Source organism: Coenobita brevimanus, chromosome 101 (assembly GCF_032717465.1).
Source record: "Coenobita brevimanus isolate Jiangsu-jjx chromosome 101, ASM3271746v2, whole genome shotgun sequence".
In the NCBI taxonomy this organism is placed as follows: Eukaryota; Metazoa; Arthropoda; class Malacostraca; order Decapoda; family Coenobitidae; genus Coenobita; species Coenobita brevimanus.
The window spans coordinates 49,945,286-49,961,251 of NC_137054.1; the positions used below are offsets into that span (position 1 = coordinate 49,945,286).

Genomic DNA, 15,966 nt, shown 5'->3' on the forward strand with positions numbered 1-15,966 from the left:
GTTAATCGCTATTGAGTAAAAGCTCAACAAGTTAGAAACACATGACCTTCCACTTCTGAATCCAAACTGACATTCAGCCAAAATATTCATCTCTTCCAGATATTTTATCCATCTGTCTTTCAGGATTCTCTCGCAAAATTTTGCGACCATGCTGGTTAGGGACACTGGTTTATAATTCAGGGGTTCTTCCCTGTTTCCTCCCTTGTAAATTGGTACCACATTTGCCCTCTTCCATTCTTGTGGCACTTTCCCCTCTTCCAGAGAACACACGATTAAACTGTGAATTTTATCAGCCAGTTGTTCTCTGCATTCCTTCAGTACCCCATTAGAAATTCCATCAGGTCCTGGGGCTTTCCTTACATCTTGAGTTTCCAGTAATTTATACACTTCCTGTACCTCCACTTTTATATCTTTTATCACCGGTAGATCTCTAGTCACTCCCTCCCCTTCCACAAACTCTTTTTCATTAGTGAAAACCGATTGGAAACATTTGTTCATTATTTCAGCTTGCATTGCTGCACCTTTATAGACCTCTCCTTTTACTTTCAATTTGGTGAGTCCTTCCTTATGTTTCAGTTTACCATTAACAAATCTATAAAACAGTTTGGGTTCATCCTTGCATTTGTCTATTATACCTTTTTCAAAATTCCTTTCTTCTTCTCTACGAATTCTTGTGTATTCATTTCTTGTTCTTTTATATTCTTCCTTTGTTCTGTTGTTACCTCTCTTTCTCCAATTGTTCGACACCTTATCTCTCTCTTTTTTTGCTATCATATACCTTCTATTAAACCACTCCTTTTTCCTGTTTTCTTTCCCCCTTACTCTTGGTACAAATTTTCCCACTCCCAAATTATAGAGGTCTAGAAAGATATCCCACTTCCTCTGTATCTCTCTTGTTTCTCTGAATTTTCTCCAATCCGCATTTTCAAAAAGTTTCTCAATACTGTAAAATTTGCTTTCCCAAAGTTGTATCTTCCCTGTCTATGAAGCTCGTCTCTTGGCTCGACGTTCCCTTTTATCATCTGGAACTCAATGACCACATGATCACTTTTTCCTATAGGACAGAGATATTTCAATGATTCTATTACATCGGGTTCTCTGGTAAACAGTAAATCTAACCTTGCTGGTGTGTCATCACCTCGAAACCTTGTCTCTTCTTTGACCCATTGCGTCATCACATTATTCATTATTATATTTAATAACATAGTGTCCCATGAATTCTCGCCGCCTCCTGAGTACCATTCCTCCCAGTTCACCTCTTTACCGTTAAAGTCACCCACCAAAATTATATTATTGCTTTTCTCAATTATTTTCTGTAAATAGCTAGCCATATCTGACAACATCTCCTGGTATTCGTCATCATTCCATGCTCTCGTCTTAGGGGGAACATACACTACCCCCATATCTCTCTTAACATTCTCTCCAGTTTCTAATTTCATATATATCACTTCAGCCCTGCCTTCTCCCATTTCCACAGTATCTACATTTATGTAGGCGTGGCTGAATCAGTAGAGACGCGACCTGCAGTCCTGATGGACCCAGGTTCGAATCCCGGCTGGGGCAGGGAACAGTTTAAGGATTTGAATTTCATAAAAGGCAGACTTTCATGATCTACCAGATGACCCGCCAACATGTCGTAAAAATCATTCATTCATTCATCCATTCATTCATTGCCAGACGCCATGTATCCCAAACGGGGTGGCCAAGGGCTTAAAGTTAATTGTTTTACAGGGAGGGGCACTAATCCTCCACCAGCCCCACTTGACACGTAGGGATGCCAACAGCATCTTGTGTTCCCAGGCGGTCACCCATCCAAGTACTAACCAGACGCAACGTTGCTTAACTTCGCTGATCGGACGGGAAGCGGTGTACTCAACGTGGTATGGCCGTCGTAAAAATACCCCCTCTAATACCAATACACCAGTCCTGTATGAGACAGCCCTAGCATGTATTCAGTATGGACGGTGGGTGTTAGCGCCAAAGTGGTGACATGTGGAGGTGTAGGAGGACTACTGGGCCTTGGGATAGGCTACTGCCCCTGAGATATAGGCCCTGAAGCCTTTGCCCAGAGTCGGACACACACACACACACACACACACACACACACACAAAGTTCTTCACTGCTATCATTCCTCCTCACGTTTTTCTTTTCTGTCTTTTCTCCACAGTTTGTATTTACCATCTCCCAAATGAACTTTAATATCTTCTCGTAATTTGGTCTCTACAAAGCATATGACGTCAGGTTCATGTTCTCACAAGAAATCATTAATTTCAAGCCTTGCCGATACTAAACCATCAACATTAGTATATATCACCTTCAAATTATTTTTGATGTTTTTTATACCCTCTTCTGTCCTACTCTCCATCAGTACCACTTCCTCAACTTCTGGTCTTTCACAGCCATCCCCCTCAGCTTCCTTCACTTCTATTTCCTAAACCCCTTAACCGCGGGGATTCACTTTCGTAACGCTCGGCCACAATGGATCATACCACGGGGCGTCACTTTTGTGATTCTGTGTTATTTTGAATTATCCCGGGCTCTCAAGTGGTGGCTTGTATCATCTATCAGTACTGCCAATGTCCAACACTTGCCAGCACTCCAAATCTCATCTGTACTCCCATCCATTGATGACATTTTAGCGATTTTCCCCCCTTCCTGACTCCCCTCCCTACCTGCCCTCCATTACCCTGTCCTCTCACCTCCCACGCCGCGCTGTGCTAAGCAAATTTCCCCCGGATTTTTCCACATATTTCATCCATTGAAAGAAGCCCTATGCCCTATACTTATACAAAATAATATATACCAAAAAAAAATAAGGTAAGTGATAGTGTTATACACCAGGAATTGGCTAATTATCACCTGACAAAGCCTCACGTGCATTCATTCGCTACATTACCACGGAAATTTCCCCTTTGAATTACGCCTTGTAATCAATGTCTGTAATAAAAATATATATCAGAAAGGAAGGGAGAAGCCTAAGTGACATTTACATTCACCTGGAACTACCTATTTCTTTATGTATTGCAAAGATTTTCTACCAATAAAAAATTAGCATGTAAGTTAGCAGCAGTCAGCCTCAGTGTCATTGTCAACCCTTGCCTTCTCAGATAAGCCGCGGCATTTAGTTCCTTGTCCTCCGCTGTGGTCAAACCATGTCGCACTCGCGCCCCGCCATTTCTGCCGCTTCTGCGCCCATTGCAAAGGGCCCCGTGACCTCTACCCCCATAAAAAGACGTGAGGGAAGCAGGAAAGGACTTAGTGACTCTGCAGTGGCACATGAATTAGCAGAATTGTCCATGGTGATGATGGATAGTGATTTTGACGATTCGGGTGAATCGTGTGATGAGCCGGGTGAGGTAATCGTGCCAGAAAGTGCTAGTACGAGTGCTTCAGTGTCGGAAGTTATCCGTAGCTCCAAGGGAAAGGAGCCGTTAGTGCAGCAAGGGAAGGAATTTGGGAAGGGAGTGAAAAGGCGGCGTGTTAGCCCCAGAACAATGCCCCCGCGTGACCCAGCCCGCCATGAGTCCCGAGTTGATTCACCTCCCCGTTCCCCAAGCCCCACTTCACTCATTTCTTCCTCATCGTCAGCTGAGTTATCTCCAGAGTCTTCGTCATTGGAGTCACCACCAGCATCAACAGTGAAGGCAGGCCGTAGAGGAAGAGGTAAATCCCGGACTTGTAAAAGTAGAGTTCATAGTAGGGTAAGGTCTGCTAGTGCTGTACGGCAACCCAGGGTCAGTGCGAGTGACCTTGAACGGGGTAAATCTTCCTCACAGCCACCCACCACCACCACCCACCCTACACCGCCACGACAGGGAAACCTGGACGCCTTCGCGTGGACGGAAGGGTCCGATTTTGTGCCTGAACATTTAGTGTTTGATGAGAGCTCCTCAGGAGTTCAGCCTGCCCTCACCATTGACGATAATGCTGAGTGTGTGGACTACCTTTTGGCCTTCCTAGATGACGAAGTCATGCAGCACATATGTGATGAGACCAACAGGTATGAATCACAACGTGCTGCAAGTGGTACAGGTGCAGCCAAGATGCAACAGTGGTCCATGATGGGAGTGCAGGAGCTGTATATGTTCTTTGACCTCATGCTTCTCATGCCACACTCGAAGAAGCATGAGTTGGAAGAACACTGGTCCATGGACCCCTTACTACCCTCACCCACCTTCAATAAGTACATGGCCAGAGATCGCTTCTGGAACATCGTGGGAAACCTGCACTTTGCCGACAACGATGTACCTTCCGAAACCGACCCACTCTGGAAGATCCGGGAGATTCTGAGCAGAATGAAGGATAAGTTTATGTCATTCTTCCACCCCTTTCAGAAGGTTGTCATTGACGAATCCTTGGTTTTGTTCAGAGGACGTCTTCAGTTTGTTCATTACATTCCAAGCAAATGCCATCGCTTTGGAATTAAGTTCTTTGTACTGTGCGACTGTAAGACGGAGTACATCCTTGACTTCGTCATTTATTCAGCCAGCACTGTCGATCTGGATAAAACACACCCCCTTGGCTTCTCAGGCTGTGTAGTGAAAGTGCTCCTTGAAAAGTATTTTGGTGGGAATCATGTGCTGTATACAGATAACTACTATACAGCACCGAAACTTGCCAAATACCTTTCCGAGCACGGCATTGGCTCCTGCGGCACTGTCAAAAGTAATCGTGCCCACTTCCCTAAATTCACAGAGGTAGGAACCTCGCAGCGAGGAGACGTGCACCTACGCAAGTCTGAGAAGATGCTGGCAATACGGTGCCATGAAAAGAGGGTCGTGCCCATGCTCACCACCGTACATAAGGGGGAGATGACAGACAGTGGAAAAGTCGACCGTAGGACAGGCGAACCTGTGATGAAACCTGATGCTGTGTTGGACTACAATATCAACATGCGGCTGGTGGACAAGTCCGACATGATGATTGGTGAGATCGACTGCCTCAGGAAGAATACTAGGTGGTACAGGAAAGTTTTTCTGCATCTCATAGATATGACGATGCTGAACGCCTTCATCCTGTACAAGATGAAGGTCAAGCCACCCAAGTCCTTCTCCCTGAGGTTGTTCGCCAGGACTTGTGTCCAGCAGCTGCTGGAAAGATATGGTAGGGTGACAGCAGCAACTCCAAGGCGCCATGCAGTAACACTTCCCGACCGACTTAAGCAGAGGGCGTATATGGATCGGCACAGACTGGAGCTAATGCCTGCCACAGGGAAAAGGAAGGCTGCAATCCGCAGGTGTCAGGTGTGTGCACATACCACCCGCCGCGCACCTGAGCATAAACGCACCTCTTGGCAGTGCGCTGAGTGCCAGGTTCCCCTCTTGTGTTACCTGCTTCTTTGATTACCACAGCCAGAAGCAGTTCTAACAGTGCAAGTGGGAAAGGAGAGTAATGTGGAAATAATGTGTAAATAGCAAGTGAAAGCAATGGATGTTCAGTACATACGATTGAACAATGTATTATAGTTTTATCTTACTGAAAGTGACAGTGAATAACATAATGTAAGTAAAATAGAAGGGTAAATATTGAAAATACAATGGAAAATGTAAATAGTAATGTAAGTAATTAGTAATATAAGAATATGAGTACAAATACTTTATGTTATAACAGTGAAAGTGAATCCGTGGCTCTCTACGTATTTTACTGAATGAAAAATTGAATGACTTCAGTGACAATAAACTAATACTACTGAAGGAAACTTATGGAGAAAGACTACAGATATATATAAGTGTGATACAGTAATAGAAATATAAAGTGTGAGGGGTTTTATGAATAATAAATGACAGAGTACCAAGAGCGAACTAGCGCAAGTGCGACTGTCAGACGCGCTCGTAATTTTCATTGCTTTCACATTGTTTTTTTTTTGGAGTATGGATCCCAAACTACTTGAAAATCATAGAGTAGTGTTTATAGTGTTAATATCTGGCTGTGGCAATCATATTACGGGTTGTCGGGAAGTGTAAAGTGGAGACTTCGTTACCCAACTTCAGAGGTCTCCACAAGTCCTATGGTAACCGACGAAGGCTCAACAAACATTCCAGGAGAAAGCTGAAGGTATGTGCCATAAGCATTTGTAATTCTAATATTCTTGGACTAATAACTGATTTTTGGCAAATATTTTTTTAGAGTCTGTCGGAGCACGAATAACCCCGCGGGACACGCAAAACATTGGTAAACATGCCTGCGGTGTAGGGGTTTAATACCACTTCCTTACTTTCATATCCATTACTCTCCAAAAAAGAAAAATTACATTCTTCCTCTGTCGTCTTATCATTTTTTTCCTTTACTTCTTCCTTCAATGATTTTAAAACTTCTCTTTCTTTTTTCATTCATTCATTCATTGCCAGACGCCATGTATCCCAGACGGGGTGGCCAAGGGCTTAGAGTTAATTGTTTTACAGGGAGGGGCACTAATCCTCCACCAACCCCACTTGACGTAGGGATTCTTCATTCAAATCTTTTCTTATTATAATATTTTCCATCCCTGTGTGTGTGTGTGTGTGCGTGTGTTATCTCTGTCAAAGTATTAATGTAAAAAAAGGATGGCATGCACCAACTGGTACAATTCACAGTAACAGAACTGAAAAATGTCTTCTGAGCAACAATAAGCAATTTGAGAAACGTCCACATGGAAGTGAAGAGCATTTTCTTCAAATTTCTTGAGGGCTCTGCCATTATGGTGGTAAGGTGAAATGATAATGGTGTTGATACTATTGAATCAAACCAATTTGGTGTGCATTCCATACAGCAAATAGTGCACTGGTCAGTGGGAGAAGTAAAAGGAGTGCTAACAGTAATGCATATTGTAATTTATACGTATATATTCAACATGGCTGGCGCTAACAGACTAGACCAAAACATATCCACAAACTGTATCACAATTACAGGGGGAAAACGGTACTTCCCACTTTGGTGTTACCTACTAAATGTGTGTATGAACAATACATAGCTATTTGCAAAGAAAAGTGGGTATAATGATCTTTTAACCTATACATCAATTCCCTTCCTTTTATTCATTAATGACCATCTATGCTGTACATCTAACCTTATCCACTTAAATGCTAATGACTCCACCCTTCACCTTTCCATCCATTTCTCACAGCCACCATCTCAGCAGTTACTCCAACAAACATGGGATAAGGCTATGGTACACCTAATGTCTGACATGGCTCATATCTCTGATTGGGGTAAAAGTAATCTTGTTTTTCATGCATCAAAATCTCAGTTCTTACATCTTTCCATCCATCATCCAATCCAGTGTTGTCCCTTGAGGAGTGTAGGAGCTCAGGGCTAGGCAAATTGGTCCTGACATTTAAGATGTGAGTGACCAGCCTCACTCATCCCTGGGTTGCATTACATGAGCAACAAACCCAAATCACCTCTTGGATATAAACCTGCATCGGCTCAATCTGATTGGAGAGCCGTTTGCAAGAGTATACTCTAATTTTTAACAATATCCAACTCAATTCTTCATCATCTTTGAACATACATGGGGTTGCATTCTCTCAGGATTTATCTTGGAAAGGTCATATTACCTCTCTTGTAAAATCTGCCTCCATGAGATTAGATGTCCTAGAATGACTCCATGCCCTCTATACCCCTGCACAGCTGTTGACTTCATACACAGGTTTTATCTGACCGTGTAGAGTCCAACTTTTGTATGTGGGAAGGCTCCCCACACACAGTTCTTCTCAACAAGGTGGAGTCATGTGAGGCCTTTCATCTCATTAACTCTCCTCCTCTTACTGGCTCCCTTCAACCTTTGTCTCTTTGCCACACTGTTGCATCTTTATCTCTTTTCTATCATTACTTCAAAGGTCACTGCTCCTCTGTACTGTCTGCTTGCATCCTTCCACCACTATGGTGGGTGCACAGCACCCATCTAGCAGCAAACTCTCCTCCCTTTTCTGTTCAATCCTCTAATGCAAGAGTTAACTGTTACTCCCTGTCCTTCATGTATGCAACAGGTCAACTCGAGAACTGTCTTCCTCTATCTGTATTTCCTACTGCCTATGACCTCCCATCTTTCAAACACAGTGTGTCCAGGCATCTCAAAATGAACAGATCTTGAATTTGGCTCCCTGTTACCTTGTTTTTATTTTTTCTTTGACAGAACAATCTTGCTGGCTCTTGGCCTTTGGTTCCTTCTTCCTTACATGAAAAAAAATAAAAAAATAAATAAAGCACTTGTTGAAAAATTAAGGGATAACAGCAATAAATCCAGGAAGATAGAAAATGTTTGCTACTCATAACATATGTGAAAGTGGAGAGACGTATGACAACATAGGTCATAATATACCAAAATATGATCCTGAAAGTCACTGCATATGTATATAGTGTAAAAGCCAGTCTACATGTGCATTAAATGCAGTGTTCCTCTAAATGTTAAACGTTCTCCTGACTATCACAGAGTTCAGTCTTTGTAATACATTCAGCAATCTGTAGAAAAACCTCTGGATTCAAATTTTTTTCTGAATTATCCAATGAGTGGCAAATATGAATTTTGTCCAGTTACATACCAAATTAAAAATAAAGCCTTGTAGGGGTACACATTTTTCATGCTTTAGAAATTTACCTGCATAATACACATGTTCTACATTCTGAATTCCTGGTAAGCAGTTCTAGTGAGTATGTACATAGGATATTATATTAAAGTACATCAATTCCTTTAGCTTTTTTATTTAGATTTTTATCTGAAAGAATCTATAAAATGATAACTGTAGTATACAGTAAAAGTCCTATTATTCGGCATCTATGGGACCGGGATGATGCCGAGAAATTGGTTTTGCCGAATAATAAAAAAACCTACCCACTCAGTACCTTAAATATATTGGTGAACACTGTCATCACCACTTACGGTATTACAACTGTGTTTGGAGAGAGTGCTGTACACTGTACAATACTGCAATCAATACAGTACTATATCTGAATCTGAAATATATATATAAATTAGTGAACATATGCAAGTACAATGATACAGTAGGCCTACAAATCAGATAACACTTCCTGGATGGAAGAAATGATACGGAATATTACCTGCCAGCTCGGTACGTCACTTGTATTGGTGAACACTGTCATCACTACTTATATTATTACAAATATGTTTGGAGTGAGTACTGTATACAGTTCTTTTTCCAAACACAAAATAAAATAGTAGGAAAATTACATAAAATAAAGTGAAGGATTATGAATTGGTAAGGTCTTTCTGATGGAAGTTAAACGTACATTCAGCACTCATTCTTTTGTTCGGTTTATTGTTTACATGTGAAAAGGAGAGTATTGATGCAAAACAGTAATGTTTTCCATTAACCCCTTAATAACCTCCTGCATTGAACAACTCTTTATAGTACCGATGTCAGTGATGTCAAGTTAGTGTGGGCTATGAAAAACTGGGAACAATTATGAGAAGGGAAAGAAAGTCACTGGTATGTTTACACGACTCTACGATACGATTCCAACCAGTCAGGCGGTCGCTTAATCTCAAATATTTTTGCACATTTGGTAAATGCACCGTAACTTTATCAATTCTCTCGTGAATCATAGCGAATCACAGCATGGGTTTAGGAAGATAAATAACACACTGCTAGGTACACCTGACGATTATCTTCACATCTTTAAGAAAATGGAAGAAATTTAATCCCTTTTTGAGTACGTAGACAAAGTTTTTTCATTCTTCTGAAATCAATTTATTTTTCTTAAAAATGTGAAGATAATCGCTTGGCTCACCTAACAATGTGTTATTTAGCTTCCTAAACCCATGTTATGATATTGCTATGAGTCACGGAAAAATTGATAAAGTACGATGTATTTACCAAATGGGCGAAAACATCTGAGATTAACCGACCGCCTGACTGCTTGGAATCGTAGCATAGAGTCGTGTAAACATACCAGTGACCTTCATTCCCTCCCCGTAATTGTTCAGTTTTCTTTATAGCTCACACTATCTTGACATCACTGACATCGGTACTGTAAAGGGTTGTTCAATGCCGGAGGTTATTAAGGGGTTAATGGAATACATTACTGTTTGCATCAATACTCTCTCTTTCACATTAAACACAAAAACGAACAAAAGAATGAGCGCTAAATGTACGTTTAACTTCATCAGAAAGATCTTAGCAATTCATATTCCTCCAGTTTATTTTTAAGTATTTTTCTGACTTTAGGTTAGGTTAGGTTTGGTTAAACTATTGGGTACAGTTAAACTTGGTTAGGTTAGGTTTAGTTAAACAGGGCAGTCCCTTCCACCATTATGCTGAGGAATCAAAATACAAGAGCTGTCACAGCCGTACAGCTAAAAACAACAGGGAAACTGATTTAACAAGCAACATTTATTTATGGGTAATGCATTACAGTATCAGTGGCTCATGGGCTACGCAATTACTGGTAAATGTCATTTTCAGGAAGGCGTCAAGAATGAACGAATTTTAAGAATTAGCGAGGGGCCTTGGAACATAACCCTCGCTAATTTGGTGGGGGTGGTTACTGTACTGTATGATACTGTGCAATATTGTAATCAATTCAGTACTATATCTGAATCTGAAAAAATATAGAAATTAGTGAACATACAGAAGTGTAATGAAACATTAGGCCTACACGTCACAGATAACACTACCTGGACTGCCGAGACGATTCTGGACATCTGCCAAACAATCGATGATTTTCGTAAATGGGACTATTTCTCAAAACTGCCGAAATGTCGGATCTACCAAATAATCAGCTGCTGAATAATAGGACTTTTACTGTACCATTAAATCTTAAAATGTTATTAAGACATATTAATGCTCATATGTAATGTCTTTGCCACTGGGCAAATAATAGGAAACATAAAACACATACTGTAACGTTTGTGCTTCCCTAAAAGTATGCAACACTCAATCATCTGACAAATAGGGAACACACAACATTTAGCATTGAAATGTAGGCCAACTCTTGGTAATTAATGATATATGAAATGCATAATGTATGTCAACTTCTGGTCCTTCAGATAACACAGAATTCATACTTGGATGTATCGTGTGTAAAACCTTGGCCGGCCGGCCATTAGCCAAAAAATGAAACAACTTTTATATTTAAAAGTATGTTACATTTTGATCATTAGCCAACTCGGTCCAGACCTGCCTTGAGCTAACCCCTATGCGCTGGCTGATGTGTAAAGTCATCACAATTTTGGGTGTGGAACAATGCCGGTTGACAAATATAGCCGAAAGAGTCTTCCCGCTACCCTTTGAAATTTATCTTATCCTTACTCATCAACGGGACCACCTGGAGATGTGGGGATACTTTCATTTGAAAGTGGAAGAGTTGGTGAGTCTCATGTATCTTCAATTTTTTCTCTAGATGTTATAGTTTGGCTGATATTAGGGATTGAAGTATGGGTATTTTTTCCAAAATCACAAAATCCCCCGTAGGGAGGAGCATGCATCATCAAAAATCCCCGGCATGCAGGAGTTGATGCATAATGGAAAAAATATACCTGCTTTAATCCCTGAGCTTGGATTTAACATACTAATAGGCATGGACAATTCCTCACATATAACATGATTAAAACCATATGCCAACCACATGCATAGGTAGTGCAGTGTACTGTAATTTTTCATATTACAAAAACTAAAAATGTCATGCTTTTCTAGATTTTAAAACAGTCTTCAGTCAAGTATATCTAATTTACTTTGAAAAGCTTTGCATTGAAGATCATGTGGTTAAAGTGGGCAAGGCTTTCAGGTCAGAGTGTCCATCGCCAAGCTAAATATTTATTCTGAAGTGATGCTCAATGCTGCGCATCATTTACGCACACAAACACTAGTAGCTTACACACAAATGCCCATACATACACACCAACAGAAGACGTTCACACTCTTCAATTTGCCACCTTTCCTTTGTATATACGGTATATGTATGGAGTATATATTATACACTCAGCACACATGAGTACCAAACTGCAAATCTTATAAGTATAGCACTAGTGCTAACTTTCCCTTTGTTGAGCACCACTTCTCCTCTAAACCTCACCTTCTCTTCTTAACTGAGACTCAGCTGTCTCAAGCAACTGATAGCAAACCCTTTTCTGTATCCTCCTACTTTCTCTATACTCATCTCAAAGCCTAATGTGGCTGTTGTGTATATGTATGCAATGACTTATCTTGCTCTAGTGTGCCTCATCTTGATTCTTCTGAATTCTCTACTCTCTGGCTTCCGCTTTGCCATCATTCTTTGACTAAATGTATCTGCGCTGTTTACTTATCCCCTAATTCTACTGATCATGAAAAACTGTTTGACTATCTTACTTCTACGATGGAACATATTCTATCCATTTCTCCCGTCTCTGAAATCTCCTTTCTAGGAGATTTCAATGTTCACCACCACCTTTGGCTCTCCTCTCCTTTCACTGATCCACCTATAGTCTGACAAATCTAAACGTAGGGTTTTGGTGGAGTCAGCCCCTCCCTGCACTGTTGCCACGTTTCCGAGCTGACCTCTCCATCAGCGATGACCTTGACACTGTTTCCCTCTTGTGATCTCCGTTTTTCTAATACCCCCTATACCCCTGCCACCAACACCCCCTACACCCCTACCCCCAACAACACCCCCATCAACAACACCCGCTATACCTCCACCACCAACACCTCCTATAAATATAGACCCCCACCATCAACACCTGTATAATAATTAGCCGTTGATAATTGCTATGCTATTTTATTGAGAGCATACGGAAATGTAACCTACCGTACCGTAACTGCTTGACTCTCTCTCTCTCCTCCTCCTCCTCCTCCTCCTCCCAGGTGCATTGGGAAACATTCTACCCTATTGCTCAAACTCCCTAATCTTACAATCCCATCTGTCTTAATCCTTCCCACTGCCTTCGTTCCTAAATCCCTTAATTGATCTATTTTTAACCTAAGTGTCCCCACACCTTTTAAACCATTTACCTCTCTGTCACTATTCTCCACCATATGTATCAACTTGTATTATATTGTGTATAGAACTTTCATACTGTATGCTTTACTACTGTATAATGTATAAGAATACCCACTGTTTAGTGGAAATAAAGTTTTATTATTATTATTATTATTATTATTATTTCTCTTTCTCTCTCTCTCTCTCGCTAGATTTTGTTATGTGTCACCCATGGTTTTTTACTTCCATTTTTATGTATGGATTATAATTTTGACTTTATTTCCGCACCACCCTTAAGGTAAAAGTCACGGCGCGTTTTTTTTATAGAGGTTTCCCCAATAGGCCTAAATCCTGTAGGGGATTGGTGACCTCCCATAGCGTACATACAAACACGTGTCGCATGAGTGCTGCCACCCCAGAGCTGTTTGATATATTTATTTTAATTATGAAAGGATCGCCTCTTCCCACTTTTATCCCTTCAAATTTTCTTGCAATTATACTTGCTAAATTAATTAGCAATGTTAGAAGTGTTGGGGAAGTAAATAATAATTAAAATATTTTTAGAGCAACACTGCCAAATTTTTATGCCACGTTTCTCCATTATCGTATAATATAGTATGCAGAATAGTTTTATTCTTCCTTGATACATGTCAGCACTTTCATTACAGTTAAATTAGTATGAGTTATGTTTATGTATAATTCCGACTACACAAACCACAGGCGTTATACATCGTAGGGTTAGGAAACATGGCAATAGTGTAGGCAGAGGCAGATTCCACCCAAACCCTATGTTTAGATTTGTCAGACTATAGTGAACAAGCCTACATCTTTTTTATCCTTAATGACCTAGAGCAGCTTATACAGCTCCCTACCCATATCCCTGACTGTCTTGGAGAGAGTTCCAACATAATTGACCTCTTCCAAACAACTAATTCTTCTGTTTATACTGTTAATCTTTCCTCTCTGACGGGCTCCTCTGATCACAACCTCATTACCTTAACCTGTCCTACTGCTCCGGTACGGCCTCTGGACCCTCCAAAGAAACGTCAACTGTGGCACTTTGGAACTACGGACTGGAAGGCCCTCAGGCAGTACTTCTTTGATTTTCCCTGGAATGATTATTGCTTCCATGGCCAGGAGCCATCTGAGTGTGCCTTGCGCATTACGGAGGTTATTCTCTCGGGCATGGAAGCATACATTCCTTTCTCATATCCTTTGACTAACGCAAGAAAGCCTTGGTTTAATCACACTTGTTCTAATGCTGTCCGCAACAAGGAGAGGCCTACAAAAGGTACCGCAGCCAACCCACCCCTGAATCACATTTTTTTTATGTTTCTGCCCGGGATCATGCTAAGTCTGTTCTTCGCTCTGCTAAAAATAATTTCATCCGTACTAAATGCTCTCAACTCTCCAACTCAAACTCTTCCCGCTCCTTCCGGCATCTTGCCAAAAACCTTTCTAACAACTTTACCTCATCATCCTTCCCTCCTCTTTTCTACCTTGATAGTTCTGTAGCTATTTCTTCTACTGATAAAGCAGATCTCCTCACTCAGACTTTCTCCTCCAATTCCACCTTAGACGATTCCAGTGCAGTTCCTCCATCACTTCCCCCCTCTGAATTCTTCATGGCTGACATCAAAATAACTTCAGCTGATATACTTTCTGCCATCACTGGCCTCAATACTAACAAGGCATATGGGCCTGATGGGGTCCCTCCTGTTGTTCTCAAGAACTGTGCTTCTGTGCTTACACCCTGCCTTAGCAAACTCTTTTGCCTTTGTCTGTCAACTTGTACCTTTCCTCCTTGCTGGAAGTTTGCTCTCATTCAGCCAGTCCCAAAGGGTGACCATTCCCAGCCTTCTAGCTATCATCCAACTGCTTTAACATCCTGTGTCTCAAAAGTTTTCAAGTTTATTCCTAACAGTAAAATTTTAAAGCATCTTTCCTATCACAACCTTCTTTTTGATCATTAGTATGGGTTCCGTCAGGGATGCTCCACTGGCAATCTTCTCACCTACCTTTCAGACTCCTGGTCATCCTTCTTTCAGGACTTTGGCAAAAGCTTTGCCATTGCACTGGACATCTCAAAGGCTTTCAATCAAGTCTGGCATAAATCTTTAATTTTGAAACTGCCCTCTTACAGTTTCTATCCTTCTATTGGTGCCTTCATCTACAGCTTCCTTTCTCGTTCTATAGCCACTGTTGTAGACGGCCATTGTTCTTCTCCTAAATCTATGAACAGTGGTGTTCCTCAGGGCTCTGTCCTATCACCAACTCTCTTCCTTTTATTCATCAATGACCTTCCAAGCTGTACATCTAACCCTATCCACTCTTACGCTGATGAATCTATCCTTCACATTTCCATTCGGTTCCTACAAAGTCCATCTCAGCAGTTACTTCAACAAACAAGGGATGAGGCTATGGCACATCTAATGTCGGACTTGGCTTGTATCTCTGACTTGGGTAAAAATAATCTTGTTGCTTTTAATGCATCAATGACTCAGCTTTTACACCTATCAACCCGACAAAATCTTCCACAGGAGTACCCACTAATATTTAATAATATCCAGCTCAATCCTGCATCATCCTCGAACATGCTTGGGGTTTCACTCTCCCGGGACTTATCTTGGAATGATCATATTACATCTCTTGAAAAATCTGCTTATGAGAGAGTAGGTGTGCTAAGGCGACGTACAGGGAGTCCCCGATAAACGAAACCCCACTATACGAAAATTTGAAGGTAGGAAAGTGAAAAATATAGGACAAATTCCCCTACATAAAAGGCATATGCTTCGATGGTACAAAAAGCGCTGAGAAAATGATTCAAATTTGGCAAACAACCAACCACAGCGCCACTATCCTGTATGGCGAGGCAAGCAACTACCTCCACTTTGTCCCAGTCTGTTCCCGCTCCCCAGCTGTGTAATGCGTGCCTTCTGTACCCCGAGAATCTTTCACATCTTGCATCATGCCACCCAAGCGTTCTTCACCTTCATCATCATCTATGGAGCCTCTCAAGAAGAAGCAACAGCGAACCCTGACATGCAAGCTTGAAATTATCAAGAGACACG

The 15,966-nt window shown here is 41.3% G+C and overlaps 1 protein-coding gene and 1 pseudogene across 1 annotated transcript in view; both read right to left on the bottom strand.

Moving 5' to 3' along the window:
- LOC145415093 (G protein-coupled receptor kinase 2-like) overlaps positions 1 to 15,966 on the bottom strand; it is an 831,927-nt gene that overhangs the window by 467,711 nt on the left and 348,250 nt on the right. The gene's annotated exons all lie outside the window — the stretch shown is intronic.
- LOC145415174 (5S ribosomal RNA) lies at positions 1,776 to 1,894 on the bottom strand (annotated as a pseudogene).